Source organism: Pinus tabuliformis, chromosome 3_2 (assembly GCF_031772625.1).
Source record: "Pinus tabuliformis cultivar Carrire ecotype Pingquan chromosome 3_2, CPIR1, whole genome shotgun sequence".
Taxonomy (NCBI): domain Eukaryota; kingdom Viridiplantae; phylum Streptophyta; class Pinopsida; order Pinales; family Pinaceae; genus Pinus; species Pinus tabuliformis.
This window is the reverse complement of record NC_142302.1, coordinates 580,581,609-580,597,100: the sequence shown is the minus strand read 5'-3', so window position 1 is coordinate 580,597,100 and position 15,492 is coordinate 580,581,609.

The window sequence follows — 15,492 nt, the reverse complement described above, 5'->3', positions numbered from 1 at the left end:
AGGAGGGCCTTTTTGAATGGTTGGTTATGCCTTTCGGATTGATGACTGCTCCCGCAACCTTCATGAGGCTAATGGATGACATCTTGTGGCCATTCTCTAACTCATTTGTAGTGGTATACTTGGATGACATCTTGATCTTCAGCTAGATTTGGGAAGAGCACCTCCACCACATCCGACAGGTTCTCCAAACACTGCACAACAGAAGTTATGTGCCAATTTGGAGAAATTCACTTTTGGCATGACCCAGGTTCAGTATCTGGGATACATTATTGATGAACAGGGGGTGCATGTGGATCCAACCAAGATCCAAGTCATTTGGGATTGGCCATCTCCAACCACTTTGACAGAGCTCCGCAACTTTCTAGGTCTTGCCAACTTCTACTGCAGGTTCGTGTTGGGATTTTCTCATATCACTTGGCCCTTGAGTCAAGTCACCAAGGGAGGAGCGAAAGAAAAATTCTTTTGGTCTGAATCTCAACAGAAGGCATTCACAGAGTTGAAACATCACCTCTGCTCAACACCAGTGCTCACATTACCAGAATTGCAACAACCATTTGAGGTCGAGACAAATGTCTCTGACTATGCTATTGGGGAAGTCCTTACTCAACACGGGCATCCAATGGCATATCTTAGTGAGACACTTTTAGACACAGTGCGGAAGTATCCCACTTATGAAAAAGAGATGTATTCTATTGTGTAGGCCTACCGACAATGGAAGCATTACATTTTGGGGAAGGAAACGATCATCCACACAGATCACTGACCCCTGCAGTTCATACAGACCCAAGGGAAATTTCAAAATGATCGCCATTAGAAGTGGTCCACATACCTGCAACAGTTCCATTTGAATATTAAGTATAAGAAGGACAACACCAATAATGTTGCAGATTTCCTCAGTCGACCACCGATCATGGCGTTAACCACTGTGCTCAAATCTTGTGGGCACGAGACTTCTGATTGGCCACTTCTCTACAAAAGCAACCTAGAATTCGGCCACACATACCAGATACCCTTGGAGGGTCAGCATGTTCTAGATTTTCACCTCCAAGATGACCTATTATGCCACCCGGGTCACCTTTGTGTTCCTTCAAGCGAGCGTGCTAAGATAATTTGGGAAGCACACTACAGTCGAGCTGCTGGGCATTTCGGAGTCAAGAAAATGGTGGCCGTACTGCAGAAGTATTTCTATTGGTCGAATCTTCGACAGGATGTCAGGAAGTACATCAGATCATGCATTACCTATGCCATTGCCAAACTGACCATCAAGAAGCAAGGCCTCTATACCCCGCTGCATACCCGTAGTTGACCTTGGGAATACATCTCCATGGATTACATGTCAGGGCTTCCTTCCACTAAGCATGGAAACGATTGTGTTTTTGTGGTCGTCGATAGGTTCTTAAAGATGGCCATTATGGCGGCCTGCAAGAAGGATATCACAGCAGAAGCCACTACTAAACTCTTCTTTGAACGAGTGTGGGTACACTTTGGGATCCCACAGTTTATCATCTCAGATCGGGGCAGCAGGTTCCTTAGTACATTTTGGTCTAGTCTCTGGTCGATGCTGGACACCAAACTCACTAAGTCCACAACCTTCCATCCTCAAACTGATGGCCAGCAGAGGTTGTCAACAGGATGATCGTACACATTCTACGCATGTACAACTCAAAGCATCCACACACATGGGATGAGAGCCTCCCCTATGTTCAGCATAGTGACAACTGGGCTCTCCACAACTCGACTGGCCACAACCCTTTTCAGGTGGGCTTGGGATTCCAGCCACTATGTCCCATTGATGTGGACATGCCATTTGCAGCTACTCATGCAGATTCGGCTCATGTCCAGCCTGAAACAGATAAGGAAAACAACTTCATTGAGCACATCCAACATATTCGCCAGCAAGACCATGACATTTTGGAGAAATCAAATGCCAATTACAAGCAGCGACATGATCAACATTGGGTGCCACACAAGTTTCAGGTGGGCGACAAAGTCTAGTTGCATTTGCAAAAGGAACGCCTTACCGCGGTCTATCGGAAACTCAGACCACTCCGATATGGTCCTTACGCCATTACCAAGGTTATGGGAGCAATGCATTTGATCTCAGCATTCCCCCATTCCTTGGCCTGCACCCATTGTTCAACATGGACCGCCTCGGCCATACCTTCCACCATTACTAGACACATCTGATATTGCAGAACAACTCACGCCCATAGAGTTCAATCCATATTGCATGGAACAAGTTGTAACTGATCGGATCATGGACACACAAATCAAGCACACTTTCCAGCAGAATATCCAACTGTATCGAGTTGTCAAAGCAGGCCAACTCCTTCACCAGGGCAAGTGGCTCACCAGGGACCAAGTTCAGTAGAAGTTTCCTCATCTCATGGAGGAACTCGATGCAATGGGGACCATTGCTTCGTAAGGGTAGAGGAATGACCAGGTGGATATTGGTGGCCACCTGCCAATTCCACTTGGGCCCCCACCATTGCTTCTTTCAGTTTTTTAGTTTCCTTAATTTTAGCACAATTTACTATTTTTAGCAGTTTTTCAGGTCCTAAACTTCTGGAGCCGTTTTGAGGCCCTAAACGACGTTTTTTTGGAAATCTACCGCCAATGATTTTTTACCCAAAATCGCCTTTTTCATCATATTCCTCAGAGAGAACTTTCCAACGGGTTATCATGCGTGTCAAACGGAGATAATATGACCAAGTCACAACCCCAGGAAATTGTTGTCCAACTCACCCCAATGGGGCCCATAAACTCTTGGTGTTACATTTGTTCGGGTTAGGGTTTTGGTTGTTTAGGGTTTCCTCTTACTGTTCAATAATAAAAAGGCCCTTGAGCCTCATTGGAAGGGTAGTTCAGAGGCATGTAGCCTCCACATCTCTTCTCAAAGATAAGCTACCATCGCCCTAGCCAGTTTATTTCCATTTTTGTTTGTAAGCATATTTCAGTATTTTACATTAATGAAATGAAGTATTATCTCCACTGCATCTCTGTGTTTATGGTTATCTCTGTAATTGGTTGCATTCTTGTTTAAATCAGGATCAGCAGGGCCCACATACTAGTTGGGGCTCCTATCCCAAGCAATGTGAGGTCTACTTGGGACTTCACATCGGCGAGACCCCCTAACTATTGGCAGTACATTCCATCTTGTCAACATTATGAAGGAAATAAAAGAGGATGTTATGTCTAACCCAATCAAAATATTTTTCCATATCCAATTTGATGAGCATTCCTTTCACTCCTTGAAATTTGCTTGAATGAACTACTTTTTGAAATAGTATGATATTGTTTATGATCTACCTTTTTTTGGATAAATTTTCTTTGGTTTTCTGAAATTATCTTCTAGATAGGAGGATTTATCCTATTTGAGATAATTTTTTATATGATCTTCTACGAAATATTACAAAGAGAAATGGGTTGAAATCTATCAATGTAGGATGGATTAATTTCCCTTGGAATTGGTGCTAGAAATGTTGAATTGATCCCTTTGATTTTTGAAATTTTTTGGGCATAGGATGTTATTCTTGTTAAAATATTCTTAATTATTATCCAAAAATGTTTGTAAAAATAGGTAAAGAATCCATTTGGTCCTTGTGATGTTTTTGGATTAAATGAATTCAATACAGGCTATAATTAGTTGGATCAAATTTTCATTTTCCTCTCGGGTTATTTAACGAGGGATATGCTCTAACATGTTTTTTGTAGTCTTGTCATCCATTGAAGGCTACTCTCTACACAAATTGGAATATTGGTCTATCGCAACCCCTTTAATTTGATTGTACATAGTCAAATTCCCACCCTTAGTTGTATTTATTTTACATACATTGTTCCTCCAGATTTGCTACTTGGATTGTTTGTGGAAAAAAATTGTGTTTCTATCTCCCACCCTCAACCATATACTCCTAGACTTAAGAAGCCACATTTCCTCCTCATTTCTCAATTCAATTCATAATTTTTGAATTTTTTTTCCTTCCATTAGTAGAATATGGTGACTATTTGTTGTTACATTTTTTCTTGAGTTTCTTTTAACTAGATGTTCAAGATGAGAATAGACTCCTTATCTTTTTCTTCATCATATTTAACCTAGATTTCAAGTGCTTCCTTAACCTTTTCATATTTGTCTCCTAGATGTATATCAACAATACATTTATCCATTGATTCCACACATTTAAGACAAGTTCAAAGAATTCATGATTCTATGTCTAGATGGGATTGTAGTGGAATGGAAGAGGTCCATAATTCTCAAGAGAGGATAGTGTAGGAGATATTGGTATATGATTAGAACTTGACCAAGGGAGGATTTGAGATAAGGGTGTGACGTTTTCTTCTAGAAAGGAGTTATAAACAAGGAATTTGTTAAGCCTAGCAATAATGTGTCTAGGTCTAAAACTTCTATTGGACCAGGTGTATTTCCCTTTTATTGGATTAATATAAACAATGTGACAGAATGAGGTACATTTTTCTCATTTTTCTCTAAAGGTGAGTTTTTCTCATTTTTCACTAAAGGGATCCCCTACCAATGAGCCCCCATTTTTCCCTAGGCATGGATGGTGGTGTTGAGGTATCTTTCATAAATATTGTTTTGTTCGTAGATTGTATCTTTCAATCTTGATAGAGAATTCTAGCATGGAACTTTTTTGGATATGAACTTGGTATGTACACCTTGAAAAAATTGACAACCTTAATTGATGGGTTATGAAGCAATCTTACAACGATTGAATGCATTGAGGATAGTTCTTAGATGAATTGGAAGTGGGATGATGACCATATGCATAATCCTCTTGATTCTCATTTTTAACTAATAACTTTTTGTATACTATTTTTTCAAACTATGTTTCTTTTATGGAGGGTTACATTTTCCTCCAGTTTAGTTTCTTGTAGAGGAATAATTTGAGGATTCTTTACTTTGATCATGTTCTTTACTATTTTCCATTTTTCATCACTCCCGAAACCTATGCAGTTCTAGGAGAGAAATTTCATCATTTACTATTTGCTTTAGAAGCTCCTCCCATAGGAGGAACTAAAGCACCTTTAAATTTTCTAGTGTTTCTAATATAGTATCCCTCTATAGTGCATCAAGTAACTATTCCTTTATCCAAGTTTGCTTTTTCTTCCTTCTTTTCCTTATTATATTTTCTTCCCAATTTCATTATGGATTTGATTACTCATCGCTCTTTGGTTGCATGTCCTATAATTTCTCCTTTATTGGATTGGCTTCTAGAAGTACTAGACCAATACTAGATCTGGGGTCCCTATGATTTTGTAGATTGCAGGGATTGCTTCTTTAGAAGGAGGGATGATGGTTTACATTGAATTAAAGAGAGAATACTCCAATGGAGGCATTACTTATAATTTGTATCCCTCATTATCTCCTATATTGTTAGTTTCTAGGGATTTGATTGACACAAGACTTCATATCCATTGATGTGTGAGGAGGAAGGAATTCCCTTTCTAGAGGGTGAGGGAATTTTTAGGGGTTATTTATATGGGGGATCTTGTGAGTTAAGGAGGAAGGTGAGGAAGGATAAATGAGGGAGTTTGGAGGTTGGCTCTTGTATTACTCGTCTCCTTTTAGGTTGTTGCTATTATTCTTCCCACTTGGCCTATTTCTCCTCTATGGGAATTTTTGGGAAATTTATTGCAAAATTTCCATATTCATGGCAAGTTTTACATTTGAATCAGAATATGATCATAATCCAACTTTTGAATAAAATTCCAATTGTCTAGGTTGAAATTAACGGCTAATGACATCACTTCTTCTAAGTCCACTTCTACACATATTGTGGCACAAACAAACTTTCCATATTTGGGTTCAACTTTATCTATGTATTTCCCTAATGGATTTCCTGTATTTTTGAAGGTGTCTCTATTTCAACAATTAAGGGGTAAATATAGAATCTTGGTCGAAACCATGATTATCGAGGCTCTATCATTTTTAGGATTAAAGCCAGGGTTCCATATATTCAAATATAATCCTTCTGTTTCCATGATGTATGGGCCACACCTAAAAATTAAGTCCCTATCTTATTTTTCTTCAAACTTGAATGTGGAAAATCCTTTGCATAAAAAGATAATGAAAGGTTACCTTTTGTTAACGTCCTCCAATTTTAATCTGCGAAGGATGCTAGCATTGAAGGAGAATGTTAGATTCATGTGCATTGTCTAATGAGCCCCCATTTTACATGATAGAGTGCCATGATGTGAGATTGTGAAAGAATTGGAACTTTAGGGATCTCCTCCATACTTTTTACGAACCTAGATTGGGGGTTTTTTCGGATCTAGTCTGAGCTAAGATAAATGAGTTAAATGTGGCTATGTCTAGTAAGAGAGGAGGAGGAGGTAGGCCTCCTCCTGAGGAGTGAATCGTCATTGAAAGTGAAGTGGGTAAGGGTTAGGGTTTCACATGTGTATAACTATAGCAAAAAAGACATGATGCCAATGTGCAATAACTGTATACGCTTTTTATGAGGAAGCTTCAAATTATGAAATTTTTATATAACTGAGGAGAGATATATAGGTACTCATAAATATCTTTCCTTCATTGAATAATTTTGGGTTATATATTCAACATGTTTAATCCTATATTGCAAATATTATGGTGCGATGAGGTATTTCAAGAACTTGAAGCATTTAAAATGCTTCTTTATTCTATATTATTAAGTCTAAAGATGGGATGCGCATTCCAAGACTAAAAATATAAGTTTACTTACAAGGGAAATGGTATTGGAAATAAAATATACTCACTATTAAACTATTAGGGTTTAATAAATTTTATTTAGCTAGGAAGTCAAAGATAGAGTATAAGACTTAGCTCATGCCAACATCTTAGCTCACAATATTTCTTTGCAAGACATAATCACACATATGAATCGTTTCTAGCATATATGAGCCTAAACCAAAAAAATATGTAAAAAATATCAATATATTTTGTTAATCAAGATTACTCCTTCAATCACACAAGAAATTTGGAGAAGACATCAATATTATTCTTATCATCATCCCATCCCTGCTTGTTTTCTCCAACATCCTTCTCCCTATCACCATCCATTTTATCGCTACTAGCACCACCTTCCTTCTTCTCCCCACTTATTTCTTGCCCCCGTCCTTCATGTTCCCTTCATAATTGTCTCCATCCTTATTATGTGGGATGATATCCACATAATTTCTAGTCTTTTTTGGAGATAAAATGTCTCATTATTGTTATTACAATGAATGAATGGATGAATGGATTGAAAGTAAGGATTAGAGAAAGCTATGTATGTATATCTATATATATCTATATATATATATATATATATATATATATATATATATATATATATATATATATATATATATATATATATATATATATATATATATATATATATATATATATATATATATATATATATTTGGTTGACTAAGAGGTTAGGTGTGGGATTTGGAAGCCAAGAAAATAAATGTTTGTTTTTTGCTTGGATTTTTTGTATTGAAGAGTAGAAATCATATTTGAGATAGTTAGGGAAGCTCCATTGATGATGTGGGTTGATATCATCAACTAGTTCACTTTCATTGTGTTATTCTTACTATTGAATGTGGGATTAGAACCATTTTTGTTACTTTGGAATGCACCAAAATAACACCAGAATGGATCTTAGAAGAAACACATCTCTTTTATATAGACTAAACACCTTCAGTTTATCTATAAATAGTGTTGAGGAGGTTGGTGACTCTTAAAACTAGGAAAAATAAGAGAAAGTGTCAGATAATGCAGTAACAATACAAGAGAGAAACAAGGCTGAAAAAGTAAGGATTAAAACAAGTTATACAATTATTTTTGTTTTTGGTTAACCATGAGGGGATTTGTGAGATCTAGAAGCCAAAAAAGGTTTTATTTTTCTTGCAATTTCTATATTATTTAGTAGAAATTGTGTTAAGGACAATTAGGGAAGCTTTTCCTTATATGTGGGCTTTCATGCTCAATTGGTCCATTCTCATTGTGCTACTAAATGTGGTGATTAGAATCATTATTGTTGCTTTTGGATGGGGGATTTTTTAAGAACGACCCTAGGTATATAGGTATAATGAATGGGAAAATCCTCATGATACATAGGAAAATTTGAAGGCTATTTTATCAATAATGTAATATGTACATATAATTTTTTGGCTCAAGTCCTCAATTTGCATATATCCTTTGTCAAGTATTCACAAAAAAACTTATTGAGAAGGTTGAAAAGGGATGATAGAATGATCTCAAGAAAATTGAGATTTCTAGTATTTTTCTTGCACCAAAATTTTACTGTGACAATATTTTAAAATGAAATTGCATACAACCCTTGCAATACATATGCAAATCTTCACAGTAAATTTGGTGGAAATCCATACAAATGAATTTCATAAAACATGAATTATAAAAATTGTTGAAGAAACATATAACATAGTATCTTTATCGGCCTAATTAATAAATCCTCAAATTATCACCAAACATACTAGAAATGCATAACACATGCAAATAACTCTCTCGATCATGAAATTTAGCCATATCCCACCTTCTTCTATGCCACACACTTTCACAATTTCTTTGATAACTATGTAATCCAACAACATCAAGGATTTGATAAATCTGAAAAGGTATAATTTCTAAGTAAACAATTGAGCCATGTTTCAACAAATAATTTAAAGTTATTATATATTGCTTATTGGTGCCTAGTAATGAAGCCTCCCAACATGAAATAAAGCAAGGTAACACAAGTTGACTAGATATTAGTTTTGTAACCTTGGTGTAAAGATATCAATAACACATGCAAGCAAAGTAGTTAAAGTTCAACCATAAATCCAATATGCAGTACACTGTTAGAATATGAATAAAAATCATGGGAAAAAAATGAACTGCAACTTTAAGCATACCTTTGGAGCATGGTCACCTTTGTTTCTCACTCTAGGTCCATATATTCTAATAGTTTTATTTCAAAATGTGCAAGGCACCAATCAAAATTTTCAAGTAGTTCTTTACAATTGAAGCATTTAGAAAACTAACCATCAAAATTTATGCTCTGTTTCCATATTACCTACAAATATGAATCTATCATTGAGATAATAGCCTTCATCATTAAATGTAGTTTACATGTACAAAAGAATGTAGTACAATAACTCCATTATTTGTCAAACCATTGTAACAAGCTATAGTATTGAAGTTTCGGTGTTAAGGAAATGAGAAGACATTGATTACATTGCCATTGTCTCTTTTCACTCTCTCTTAGATGTAACAACCCATTTTCATTGAGAAGAAATAAATAATGGTACTTTTGGTGTAGGTTTTATTGTGCTTCAAGTAACAAGTTGAGCATCTCTTTCTTGCCTTGGTTAGGCAATGACTCCATTCCATTACCCCTTCTCACTCTCTCCTAGAATGTAACAACCCATTTTTATTGAGAAGCAATAAATAATGGTACTTTCTGGTGCAGGGTTTATTGTGCTTCAAGTAACAAGTTGAGCACTTCTTTCTTGCCTTGGTTAGGCAACGACTCCCTTCCATTACCCCTAGAAGGTGTCCATGCATTTGTTTTGTATTTTTTGGGGGAATATATTAAAAATTCTAGCATATTTAAGGCTAAGAGATTAACTATACTTATTTTAATATTATACTATATGCATAGATAATATAAACATGTTTCATATTGGTTTTTTTTTTTAATTTTTCTTTATGATGCATATATAATAGAAAACATAAAATATTATCAATAAAAATGTCTCGCCATTAACAAGTGCATGATCGTTGTTTCTTTATTTTCTTACACCATTAACTGGATTTGGTGGTTTATTTTCATTAAATCTAGAGGAGGATTAATGTGTGCTTTATTATTGCTAGAATCGTATGGTTATACTTGAGTTATCTTCTTTCCTCTTTCTAAGTTCACAACAATACTTAATGGCTTGATATAAGAGTGTTTTTTTTATTTTGGAGATATTGGTTACTTTTGTAGCTCAAAGACTTTAGTATGAAATTGTATAGGATCTTTCTCCTACTAAACATAGGTGGTTGTTGAACAATAAAGTTTGTAATATTTATTTGACTATGTTTAGGAAACTTGGGCTTTGATGCATTTAAACCACAAATGGATGCAAAAATCTATGTTTCTTTGTGATTTGACTCATGAAAAACATTTTTTTTCATCCGAGCTAGATATAATATTGAGAATAAACTTCAATATAGATTAATCACATTCTTATGGAAATGAAATTGTATCTTACATCTATGCTATAAAATAAATTGAAGAGAGAGTTGCAACAAAATAATTTTTCTTGGTGTGAAACTAACATGTATACATTAACTATAGAACATACCTTCCACATAGGAAAATGTAGGAAATTGGTTACCATCCAATGTTGAGATTTCTGCTATTGAAGCATCTAAAAGATAGAGGGGGGCCAAAGGATATATAAGCCTTCGCAAACCCCTTTCAACCTACTATTCAGGCCCCACATCCTCTACAAACATTTCTACTCTTATTCAATATGTCGTCCTCACTCAACTTTATCTCCGAGAGAAGGAGGATAAGAGGTTTTTCATCATTAGTTAGGCTTCTTACCTTTTAAATCATGTTTTTATTTTCTATCCCCAAGAGACCACCTTCATCATTTTCTTAAGGATTTTATGTTACCCCTTTGAGTGGGATCGCTCCACTTTTCTTCCTTAACATTCTTGTTACTTAGTGCAATGTTGTTTGAATAGTCAGTTGTGTCCCTAACCCTTTTTCCTTATCAACCTATTTAATCTAGAGATCACAATTATTGGTTCCCCCTACTCTCTTGAAAACTTGTTTGTGTTCAACTTCTCTTTCAATATTTCCATTAGACTTCTAATATTCTAACCATGGGACACCTTAGGTATTTTTGGGATATTTTGGAGAAAGGAACACCTCCTCTTCTTCCTCAAATTTCCCTTCCCCCTCTTCTGGGTTTTCTACAGGAACATCTTCTAAAGTTGGCACTCCAACGTCATCTTCTTTCCCTTTTTTATTATTCTCCTTCTCCAAAGGATATACCAATTTTCCTTGCCCCTCTTTAGGATTTTCCAGGTATTTTAATGCATCAAAATGACTTCTTGTGGATCCTTTATGATGTGCTTGTTGATTAGATGAAGAGTTCTATTTAAAAGTACATTGGGGAGGGGGAAACATGTTTGGATCCCTTGTATTTGGATGTGGGACCTTTTGAGGATTTTTCTTCCTATTAGGACCTCTTTATCTTTTGGATTTTTTCCACTCCTCCACTTGTTCTTGTCGCTTTTGTTGATCTTTAGCTTTGGATTATTTTCTATTGAAGGGCCAATTGTTTAGCGATAGTTGAATCACCTCTAGAATACCTTTGTATAAATTAATTGCCGCATAAATTCAGGCATAGGAAAACCTATTGTCTTTTGTCTTTGTTATATCTATGTATATTTAAGGGAATTCCAATATTTTTAATAGTTTCCTCATTAGAGAAATGAAGAAGAAAATAGGGGAGTTAACCTATATTGGCACCATCGAGGGGATCCCTTTTTGTGAGTTAAAATTTGGACTCCAATGATCCAAATAGAGAAGTTGATCCCCCATAAAACAAGGCCCACTGCCAAGTATTAGATCCTTATTAGCCTTTTCCTCAAAGTAAAAGGTAAAAAACCATTTCCCATAAAATGAAGCAAACGTTTCCTGTATCAGAGGCCTCTATTTTTTATCAATCCAAATGTTCAAGCAATTTTAGGAGGGCTAGATCCCTATGAACTTCCCTACAGACCTTGATATACTAAATGCAAGTCCATTGAACATGACTAGTTAACATTAATAACTACTTTGGGTATATCATCAAATTATTTTCACAAACTTGGTGAGTCACGGCTTTGGATCTCTAGGGAGAATGGAAATGAGTGTGTTAAATGAACATATGTATAGAACTTGGGGAGGTGGGGAGGAAGTCGACCCCTCAAATCCTCATGCCTACAAAACATTTGCAACTCATCATCTAGAGTTTTTGGAGAAGAAAACATGCCTTCAAAAGCTAAGGATTACATTATTAAGAATATAATATTGTATAAAAAATAACTTTATTATTTTTATATTCAATATAATAATAATAAAATTAAATGAAAACATCCCTTGATGGGGGTTGACGAACAAAGTGAGAGGGATCTAGGGAGAGGTGGTGTCAGGGCCTCGAGTTGGTGAGTGCCCATGAGTTCCCACCAACATGGAGAGAGTAAAAAAATCGAACTCGTGTGAGTCAGGTGACAAGCACGTCTAAAAAAATGCTTATGAGGGCGAGTCAAAAAATCGAATTGATGCGAGGTGGGGTACCCAAACACATTTAATCTACAGTTATGCAACGAGGCATAGTGGTGGGTGCATGCCCAACTCTTGGAGAGCGCGGAATATAGCGATTGAGTAGGCAAGTGTTGGGCCAGTAGCATAATGGGTGTGGGCAAGACGTGTGAACGAAGGGCGAGCCACTAAGCAACGTGCAGGCAAGGTGCAGACGAGCAACTAGGCAAGGCGTACCCACCCGAACACACGATAGGTCGGATCATGGCATTGTGAACAAAGAGGCGCGTTCAACACATGTCGACTAGGATGTTCACACATATTGGCAGGTCAACCAATGCTTAGGTTGAATCAAGAAGGTGAACAAATGCGTCGATTGGGTAAACACTCGAGCAAGAAGGCATATAAGTTTGGAGGAAGTGGAAATCATTCAAGGCATTAACTAAGTAGTTCGTACAATTTTAGACAAGTATAAAGGGCGAAGGTCGAAAAGTGAATGGGCAAGTTCAGGAGGTTGCGTGCAAACCTGAACCACAGGCAGAGAGGTGTGGCGTGGGCCATGCACCCGCCTAAGGCAGTCAGGCTAGGCATTTTTCTGAATGAATAGATTTGGAAGTACAACATATAGAACTTGGGGTTTTTGGTGTTCGGGTAGGGCCACAGGTGCCTCATTCATGTAGGACCACATTTAGGTAGTGACTGTTGCTGCACGTTCAGGCAAGTCGTAGGCTACACAACTGACGTAACAACGTTCAAGCAGAGTTGTGCACAGAACGTGCAAGATGTTTCATGATCAGGCAGAAGTTGTATTGGGCTACAAGAATAGGTTGTACGAGTGGGCAGAATTTTGGGCAGGCTACACAACAGACTGTACGATTTTTGTAAATTGTAAAATTGTAAAATATTTGCCAAGTTTTATTATATAGTTGGGGAGACTTGTTTGGGGAGTTGTCCCCTCCCATCATAAACGTGTGTTTATTGTTGTTATTACTATTTATTGGATATCACACATTTTATGAAGATAATTGAAGCTAATGAATATTGTTGCATATATACTTGAAGAAAAATTGAACAGAAAATAATCTAAGTGTTGGATGTTAGGCGTAGTCTAAAAGCTTTAGTAGTGGTGAAACAAAAAAGTTAGTCGGTGTCGCACCGCTCCCACAATGGACTTAGAGTCACCACTAGCATGGGTTCGCGATAGATGATATAAGAGCTTGGTTCAGGCAGGACTGAGCTAGCTTGAGAAGTTGGTCACATTGCGACATAGTTTGACAGGGGCAGCAAGTTGGGGCGAAGTTGAATGACAAAACAATGGCAAGTTGGCTAGAGTTCCATGGGAGACTCTTGCAAAAATTGTATAGGTTGGATCACATGAAAGATGAGAAACCAAGGATTTGGGTTAAACTTGAAGTTTTGGAGGATGAATTTAAAAGAGAGCTTCATCAACCTGGTTGGATAGTGGAGTAGGATGAATCTTTCGATTGCGATGAAAAGGAAGTTGTGATATCTGAAGAAGAATGACGTTGCAGAAGTGCCAATGGAAGAGGAGGAACTTGGGACAACATTACTTGCCCAAGTTGAGCCAGATTCATGCACAATGCAATCATTGAAGGAAGGAGGCACTCACATGGAGAGATCTCATGAAAATGTAAGTATTGTTGTGACTTGTGTTTCGTTGAATATTTCAGAAGATAGACCATATCCAAAAATGGATGAAGGGTGTATTTGTTTGCCGATGAGATGGACATAATTTCGGTGGGAGATTATGATGAGACCTTATGCACTTGGGAAACAAGGAACATTGGTTGTTACAGAACTTCTCTAGTTAGTATGTGACCTTAGAGTGGAAGGTGAAGATGCTCGTGACATTGGTTGGAACATGATGAATTTTGCGATGGGTGAGTCATGCTTAGCTCAATAGAGAATTAGCTAAGAGCTCGACATGACTTATGGATAGAACGAAGGGAGGGCACAGTGAAGTGAAGAGAATATGATACACATGATTTGGATGGACTTCATCATTAAAGCTCCGTTTGGGCCAAGAGGCAGTCTTGGTGGACATTTAGTGGGGAAGGCAACAATGATGGAAGGGATCTACGATACAATATGAGGGTAAGTAAGGATGTGATGACTAAAGTTGCATTGGATTTACTGAAGTGGATGAGTTGAGCAACCAAAGTCGTGGGCATCAAGTTAAAGAATAAGAGTGCATGGTAGACTTCGTGTAGAGGCATCAAGCGAGAGCACGTGTAGAGATTTTGTATTCACATCAAGGAGAAGTGCCAATGTGAGGATGTGGGTAGGATGGACTTGCCGATATGACATGAGGATATTTTTAAGATGGACTGATGTGTATGTTGAACACAATCGAATAACAAGACCATGGTCATTCTTGGAGGAGACCTGCGCAGCGTATGAGAGTAATGATACAATGAAGAGGGCAAAGGAAACTTTTGATGGCACTTGTGACCGAGACAAGTGTGGCTACCAAAGTGTTGGATGAAGATGATTCATAGGAGCTTATGACAACTTGAGAGAGTTATAGCCGATGAAGGCTTCATACTATGGTGGTCTTGGACTATCTTTTTCATTGAGGAGATGGGGTCAGTTTGACACTTGACTTTGATGTGGTATGGAATGCATACCTTGGACATAGTATGGGATATGTTCGTGAGGAGTGACTTATTGGATTTGTTAGAGACGAGACACCTTAGAGTTGGATGGAGTTGCAATGATGGAGGTGCTTTGGTGGGAACACTTGGGCATGGGTTGAGTTGAGACTTAACCATTTTAGTTGGACATGGTGACTATTGGTCTATGACCATGTGCAAAACATGGATGAGATGATGAGGAAAGTGAAGACTTGCCCCTTTGACAACATTAATTGGAAGCATATCGTAGATGAGATGGATTTTTCTTCATGGACTTGGGTATGGCACATTAAGCAATGGATTGATGGGAAGAGTTCTTGATTGAGTTGAATATGTGACAAAATGATAGACAAACATCTAACAAAGCATGAGGAGGTGCATTATCGTGGATTTGGATGATGGTTAGCCTAGCCATTCAACTAGTTTGAGACATGGGGGAGCTTAATTCACTAAGATATGTTTGATTTGAGTTGGAGTATCATAGCAGCATATCACATGATGACAATACATGGTGGATTGGCATGATATGAGTTGTGATAGTAGCATGC